The sequence below is a fragment of the Sciurus vulgaris genome (genome assembly GCF_902686455.1).
Source record: "Sciurus vulgaris genome assembly, chromosome: 4".
Taxonomy (NCBI): Eukaryota; Metazoa; Chordata; class Mammalia; order Rodentia; family Sciuridae; genus Sciurus; species Sciurus vulgaris.
In genome coordinates this window covers 68,820,788-68,829,489 of record NC_136464.1, presented here as the reverse complement: position 1 = coordinate 68,829,489, position 8,702 = coordinate 68,820,788, and the positions used below count along the sequence as shown (strand labels likewise).

Genomic DNA, 8,702 nt, shown 5'->3' with positions numbered 1-8,702 from the left:
AACTTGCAATTCTCTTGCCTCAGCCTCCACAGGCTTGTGCCACTATACCTGACTGTTGTGCTTTCTTTAGAGAGAACACTATAGCAACATCCCAGAAGGAAGGAGCTCTCCTGCTGCTTCCTGGACAACAAGGTCAGTCAGGAATGTTGGTGTGAATATCAAGTTGTCCTAGCCTCAGACACATGCCTAGAAGGCACAGTCCCTTGACCTGAAAGCACTGGTCTGGCTTGGAGATCACCCTCCCAGCGTCCTCTCCACACTGTCACTAACCTGCGCTGGTGCCACGACTCTGTCTACACATCCCAGACACTGGCCGCAACTCATCTGTGCTTTATCTGTCACTAAAGAGTTGCTTCCTACTTGCCCAGACACTGTAGACTAACCCACCCCATGAAAATCAGCAAAATTCTCTGTCACCCAGTGACTATAACTATACCTTCTGCAGTAAGTTTTGAACCCCAGCCTTAAAGGGGAGTAACTCTCAAGTTTGTCCTTCATGTGTACTCTTCCTCAGCCTATAGTACCCTATAAGTTTTTATTACGTCTTACTCTTTTATCATAGTTTAATAGTTCTTTATATCATACTTTTCTTATTTAAGTTATTGTGTGGTTTCTGTCTCCTGATTAGTCCCAGATTGATGTCTTCTGCCAGGGTTGGAGATGTGACCCAATCCAACTGAGAAACATGGCACCAAGAATAGTGATTAGGAAAAAAATGAAGGAAAGAAGGAAGGAAGGAAGGAAGGAAGGAAGGAAGGAAGGAAGGAAGGAAGGAAGGAAGGAAGGAAGGAAGGAAGGAAGGAAGGAAGGAAGAGAAAAATCTCCTGTTGGGACTAATGACACGTTAACTAACTCAGGCTGACTTCTTACTCGCTGGCGAGTGAGCAAGATCAAGGCCTCAAAGGCGGTTTCAATCGTTAATGACGATGAACCGGACCACCGTCAGAGATTGGTTAACAATAGTTCCGCGAACTTGATCAGCTCGTGCTTGCCATATAGTCTCATGGGACTCTTGCCTGCGTGAACCCCCCATGCCTTGCTGACCTTTAAGCTGATTGGTTCCCACCTAGCCCCCACCCTACATAAAAGCTGTGTGATTTCCTCAATAAACGAGTTCCTGCTGTGACGGGTCTCCCTGACGCATCTGATTGTCCTCCGCACAGAGGGCTGGGAGCAGGCGGTCAGTCGGCTTTACCTATCCCGGTCTGACCTTGTTGGGGAGTGTCCCCTTCCCTTGTCGCTGGTCGAGAAGGGCAAGGGGGCTTAAGACCCCAACATCTGGCGCCCAACGTGGAGCCCCTCAAGGCTGAACCGCAGCCAAAGTGAAGAGGCAGTTTCGAAACCGAAAGTACCGGCAGATCGGGCCAAGCGAGTTCCAAGGTAAGGCATCCCCAAAAGATGGGGCAAACACACACCACATATGGTGACCCTGCGCGCTCAGCTCTTAGACTCATGCTGAAGAGTAGGGTCTTGAGTGGTCTGATACACAGGCGGAAAAAGCCTGGGACACCTTTACTTGGGTGGCCTCCTGGCTTCCCGCTGCTAATCTTTTTGACTGGTCCACATGGGATCGTGTAAAACGACTTGTTAAGAAGAGGGAAATCAATTTAGGGGAGGGTCCCCCATTGGGAGTCTGCCCTACATTATCCGCCCTTAAGGCCTGCTTCTCTCCAGGACCTCCCAAAGGGGGCTCCAAGTTTCTCCCCAAAGAGCCGCCACCTAAAGAACCGCCGGCTCCTCCCATTGCATCTCCTTCCAGAAACTTGCCACATAGTAAACAACGTTGGGAGACCTTTAATGAGGAGCCCAATGCATCTCCATCCGCTCCTCCTGAGGTTGAGGAACCACGAGGGCAGCCAGCCTCTACACGTAGAGAGGGCCCACTACCGCCCCGGGGAGGCTCATTGCTGCCATCTTGTATTCTGGGGCCACATCAGACTCCAATGAAAGCCCTCGCCCTCCTCCTTCTGGATGGCGGGAAATCTTCCCGGCGGCCATTTTATGATACTGGAGGAGAACGCACTGACTCTACCCTTCCCCCTCCCTGTATGGCCTTCCCAGTAAATGCTAATCCAGGGGGTAACCGGCCTGCTATATGGTACCCATGGGAGGCACAAGATTTAAAGGAACTAAAGAAAGCTGATTCAGAGGATGGGCCCAATTCCCCTTGGGCTGAAACCATCCTTCAGGGCCTCGCCCACCAGCAGTGCATCACTCAGGATTGGAAGAACCTAACTAAAGCTGTCCTTCCTGGTCCTTTATATTTAAAGTGGTGTGCCTTTTTTAATGAAGAATGGCATGCTCAGGCTGAACGGAACCAGGCCGATAACCCTCCCGTCCCGGTTACTTATGGGATGCTCTCGGGGTCCAGTGACCAATTCTCTACTGGCCTCTTACAGGCTGCCATCCCAGCCCCATATCAAGAACAAGTAAGAGCCCTAGGGTTGGCGGCATGGATAAAGCTAGAGGAGGGCCCTCAGAACCCCCCATCGCAGGAATTACCCAGAAAGCAACTGAGGACCTAGCAACCTTCATTGAAAGGGTAGAAAGAAGCCTTCAGAAAAAATTTCTTCCAGGGCCCCTAAGAGATCAATTTGTTAAAATGTTAGTTTGGGAAGGAATGACTACCGATCACAAATTGGCCTGTGCAGGGATGAAAGATCGCTCCATGGAAGGTGGATAGTGGCTACCAAAGATATTGGCACGCAAGCGCATCAGTCTCAATCCTTGGTTGCAGCCCTACAGGCCCAAACTGCCTAACTTGCTGAGGCTCTCACGGCAGCCTTGTCACCAGTCGGGGCTAAGGGCAACCAGGCCACTTCAAGAGGGGATTGCCCCACTGGTCGGGTGTATTCTGAGGCTCTGCCCAGACACTCTAGGGGTTCAGCTCAAAGTCCGGCCAGTTCAGCTCAAAGGCTGGCCACCCCCAAAATGCCTTGCCCAAGATGCAGAAAGGGATTCCATTGGCAGAAGGATTGCAAATCTAAATTCGACATTGAGGGGAAACCTTTAATCAGGGGGCACCCTCCAGCCCCGTCACACAAAGGTTTCTCCCCCAATAGCCCCCCTAAGGCACATTGGACTGTTCCCATTGTCCCCGGGGTCAGGCCAAAAATGGACATTTTTATAGCAGGAAAGAAATTCCGCTGTCTCATCGACACTGGAGCAGATAGGACTGTGTTAAGAAAAGAGGAAGTTCCACCTCAATGAGGTTGATTCCTGGCCCCCAGTTGCTTGGGGTAGGAGGTAATACTAAATCAGAAGAGACCAAAGATTGGCTCAAATGGCAGGATGTGGACGGTGCCCAGGGAGACGTGCGCCCCCTCGTGGCCTCAGGTCTTACTGCAAATTTACTAGGACAGGATATCTTAGGGGAAGCAGAGGTCTATATAACAACTGATCACAAGGCAGTGTATGATGACCTCCTTGAGCAAGAGGAATATGAACAACAATTTAATCTATCTGGCCCTTTTAGCAATTACAGAGGAGACCCTCTTTTTGAGGCATCTAGGCAGAAGGTCCCAGCTCCCCAGGTAAAGCCTCACCCCCAATCCTAAGGGCCACTGTTTCAATAATGCCAGCCATCCAATGGCTCCCAGGTCCCCCAGTATGGGTGGAACAGTGGCCATTACCCCAAAATAAGCTTCAACATTTAAGAAATATTGTACAAGAACAACTAACCTTAGGTCATATCAGACCATCTCTAAGCCTCTGGAATAGTCCAGTTGTTGTCATCCAAAAAACATCAGGAAAATGGAGGATGCTTCAGGATCTCAGGAAAATTAATAGTCATATGGTTCCAGTGGGAACCCCTTTAAGGGGTCTTCCCTGGATCCCCTCTATCCCAAGAGATCTCTTGCTTCTTGTTATTGATATCAAAGATTGTTTCTTCTCAATACCACTCCACCCAGACCATTGTGAGAAGTTTGCTTTCTCAGTGCCCTCTACCAATTATCAAGGACCAGATGAACGTTACGAATGGGTGGTTCTACCCCAAGGCATGGCAAATAGCCCTGCATTTTGTCAACATTTTGTTTCTGAGCTCCTTCAACCCCTACGAAAAAGGCCACAAATTACTTTGTATATTTACATGGATGACATTATTATAGGAGCCACTAATGCCCTACAACTAAGCTCAGCATACAAAGAACTCCAAGGCCTTCTGGAGAGAGGAAGACTACATATATCTAATGATAAGGTCCAAACTGTCCCTCCCTTCAAGATACTGGGAACTGCTCTTAAATTGGATTCTGTTTGTCCCCTTAAACCTCAATTACTCCTCCAATCCTCCTATTCCTTGGTTGATTTACAAAAATTATTAGGGGAACTTAATAGGTTGAGGCCATGGCTTCCTATCTCTATGAAGACATCCTCCCTCTCTTTGACCTGCTACGGGACAAAGATCCAACAAACGTTATTACCCTAACTCAAGACTATCAACACATACTCCAAAATATACAAGCAGCCCTTAACTCTACCCAGTTGGCTCAATACTGGCCTGAAGACCCCCTTAGCCTCTGGATTCTCCCCGGTTCTCAGCTGTCCACTGCAGCCATAACTCAGCGGGGAGAGCCCCTTCAATGGATACACGCAGTCATAGGGGCGGCTCCAAGGGTCTATGCTCACCTAGACCAATTGGCTGACCTTATAATTAAAGGCAGGCAGGGAGGGATACTGCCCTTAGGCACTATGGAAAAGAGCCTAGTGTTTTGACAGTGCCCTATGGCCTGTCGGATTTTGAATGGGTTCAAAGGAATAACAATAGAGTATCCTGTGCATTGGAGGGTTTCTTAGGGAAGATTGATTGCCATTATGGGTCTACCAAATGGGTGTCCTCATTTTCAAAACTAAAATGGGCACCCCCTATACTTTTTTCCACTAAACCCCTCCCTAAAGCTGTAAATGTATTCACAGATGGAGGAAAAGAGGGATCTGCTGTTGTAATTTACCCCCCTCCCAGATTAGTGAAACAGGAAGTAATTACCCATTTTGAACCAGTTATTGGGTCAGCACAATTTAAGGAGTTATATGCAATTGCTATGGCCCTAACTCAAATACAAGAACCCATGAATCTTTTCTTAGACAGCCTATATGTGGTAAACCTGCTACCTACATTGGTCTCTTTATATATCAAGTTAGATAAAAATCCTATTACTCCCTTGATGATCCAGGTGCGGTCCTTGTTAAAGGAGCGTGCTGAACCCATATTCTTACAGCATCTAAGAGGACATCAAAATCTACCTGGCTCCCTTGCACAAGGCAATGCTGTGGCTGACCAGTTAGCCGCATCAGAGACCTCAATAGCTACCGCCCAACCTCAACAGGACTTACAACTAGTCCAAGGCCTTCATGACCTGACCCATTTAAGTTGGAGAGGGTTACATCATAAGTTTCCTTTGGTCCCCATAAAGGACTTAAAAAAGATTGTAAGAACCTGCAAATCTTGCCTACCTTTCTTACAGGTTCCACCTCTCCAATCGCCTGGGGTAAACCCCAGAGATCTAAAACCTAACATTATCTGGCAAACTGATGTAACTCATTATACACCATTTGGAAAATTAAAATATATATTCATGTCTATTGGTACTTACTCCCATGCCTGCTGGGCCACTGCTCACTCTGGTGAAAAGGCCAAGCACGCTGAAAGCCATTTCTTGCAATGTTTTGCCATTTTAGGCTTGCCTCAACAAATCAAAACGGATAATGGACCCTGTTTTACAAGTAAATCATTACAAGAATTTTTCAACAATTGGCATATTAAACACACTACAGGAACCCCATATAATCCAAAAGGACAAGTCATAATTGAAAGACATAATAAAACTTTAAAAAATCAACTAATAAAAAGGGGGAAATAACCCCCATGATCAATTAAGAACAGCAATGCTTACATTAAATATTTTAAATTTCTCAAAAAATCAGCCTTTAACTGCCTTCTGACAACACTGGGCCAATCAGGTGCCTTACCTGAAAATTGAAGTTGAATGGAAAGATCCATTAACTGGATGCTGGCGTGGTCCTGATCCACTAACAAGTGCTGGCAGAGGTTTTGGATGTGTATTCCCAATTGGAGAACCAAACCCTATCTGGGTGCCCGCCAGGAACCTCAAATACCATCAACCAGAACAATATAACTCACAAGAGCACACCCTCTTGAGGTATGTTTACTGCAAGTATTCTAAAATCCCTCCTCCTCCTCCAACTTCGACTCAGCTGTTTCTGCTTCCATTCCCCAGCCCAGCCCACCTAGTCCTCCTGCCACGAGGTCCCACATATACCTGTGTGGAGGGAATAACCAGCCAAACCATCAGTGGCATGTCCTAGTAAGGAGTATGATACAGTAGCCCCAGTCCCCACAAGTATTGGGAGATAATTGTTTCACAATTTTCTGCATCCAAACCTGAATTGATTACTAACCAGGGATAAGGGTTAAAATGCCCTAGGCATCAAGTTTCTGCTAGAACATTTTGGCCCCTTTCAGATCCAAATCTCAGTCAAAGCTTACATTGAAATGCAAATAGAGAAAGCCTGAAGGCTCAGTAGGAGACCAGTCTCAAACCCAAAGGGAAAAAAAAAAAAAAAAGAGCAAAAAGAATCTTACCTGAACTCCAGCAAAAGTAAATTTTATGGTGCTTTACTAAAGTAATTAACGGCCGTATCATTTTTCCAGGACTCTTGTTTTTTTTGAATTCTACATTTTTTTTGAGCTCATGACTTTTTTGATCAGTTCTATTTTTTTTTTTTATTCAACTAGAGTTTTTGAACATCTGTTACATTGCAATGGAGATTCACCTATAACGTTACAAGGCCTTTGATTTTGTGTTATGTGTATGCCGTGCTGTCTGATGTCATGTTTTGTCTGTATCAAAACTGAGCGCTCCTAAAATTAAAATTTAAAAATGGATCCAAATACTTTTAATTCACGTGATTTAAAAAGGTTTAATTTAAATTGGGTAAAGTAATAAAAGTGAAATGCCTTCAAAAATAATTTGCAAATCTATAGGTAGTCAAACTAATAAAATGTTGATGTTAATAAAATGTCTAACATCAATTTTTCTAGGCCTTTTCTTCAACAGGAAAGAGACGGCAAATACTGTTGGTACACTTGTCTGATATCTTGTTTTTTTTTTTACAATAAGATAAGTGAATTAGAGTTGACATGCATGGGATTACTCAAATGTGTTTATAGAGAAAATTGTTTTGTGTCATCACTAAACTAAAAACAAGTTTACTAAGAGTTATGTCCTAACAGGTATAATTCTATATACAAAGGGTTCTAAAGGTTTCAACTGTGTTTCAATTAGAGTACTATAAATAACAAAATATTTAATTTTATTAAAATGGAGTAATTTATATAAATTAAGAAATTTCCTAAGAGTTGTTTCAGAATGTCAACAAAAAGGTCAATAGATAGGAAAGAAAAAAATAAAAGGTTCTAGATATGGAAATATATTTAGTGAAAAACAAAATGTTTCTGGGTAAGAAATTGCTTATGTGATAAAATACATGAGGGTCTAAATAAGTGCTAAGAAAGTCTGTAAAGGGCAAGTTTCAGTAAGTTTGCATGTAACTAAGTTGGTTGTATGTATGTAACATAGTTAAAGCTATTTAAGGTTTTTTCCTACGGTGAAATACTAATGTTCTGATATAAACCAAAGTTTAATCTATATGGTAAAATGACAAGGATTTCTTAGAAACACTAATTTACTCTTAACTTTGTGTCTATTAAGTTTTATTCTTTAGAACAATTAGTCTTAAAAATTGGGGTATACAATTATGGTTAAACAACTGTTAGAGTATTGTACTATGTTACAGAGTCTAATTTTTTCTTTAAAAAAAACTAAATTTGGTAAGATAAAAATGTCAAGGTAATTGTGAAATGGTCACTCTATATATTAAATGTGTTCATATTTTCCAGGTATACAAGTTTTTAAAGCAGGGAATTTATCAAGCAGCTATTCTCCAAACTAAACTTGTCTGTAATAGTTAAGTTTAAACTTAAAAAGAGTAAATTTTATTGGGGATTTATTTCTATCATTTAATGTTCTATTATAGGACCTTTCATCAATAGGGCATATGTAAAATTTGTTAAATGTATTTCTGGAGGTTATTGAGATCCTGATTTGTTTAAAGGTTAGACATAAAAACATTTAGATACTTCGTCACACAAAAGGAAAGTTAAAAGCTCTCTCAGCATTGCTTAAATTCATGTTTAGATACAATGTTAAACTGTGTTAACTAATGTTCATATAGACTCAGGATTCAATATATGTAAACTGCTTAAAATGACATTTAAGAAAGAGTGTAATATGCAGTAGCAAAAATGGGACAGCAGTGATTGAGATTGGGGTCTCTGACCTCATGACTTTGGACAGTGGACTTCCTTGAGAGCTACACAGAGCTCCTAACATTGCACTTTGCAGATCTACCATCTTAGATATACAGGCTCAACTTGATTCCTTGGCCACTGTCGTCCTGTAAGATCGTCGTGGTTTGGATCTGCTAACAGCGAAGGAAGGAAGGTTTTGCCTTTTCCTTGGTAAGAAGTGCTGTTTCTATGCCAACCGCTCTGGCATTGTACAAGATAAAATCAAAAACTTACAAGAAGATCTGGAACATCGTAGGAACGAGCTCCACTCTAATTTCCTCTGGACTGGGTTACATGGGTGGCTCCCCTACCTCCCCCCGCTTATGGGACTGCT

General features: G+C 43.2%; 1 long non-coding RNA gene across 1 annotated transcript; it reads right to left on the bottom strand.

The window, feature by feature from the left end:
* Positions 1-1,598: 1,598 nt before the first annotated feature.
* On the bottom strand, positions 1,599-7,536 carry LOC306659301. The gene is made up of 3 exons (XR_013763264.1): positions 7,218-7,536; positions 6,306-7,116; positions 1,599-1,792 (listed from the first exon to the last, which is right to left on the bottom strand). It is a non-coding gene; the product is annotated as an uncharacterized lncRNA (long non-coding RNA).
* Positions 7,537-8,702: the final 1,166 nt, after the last annotated feature.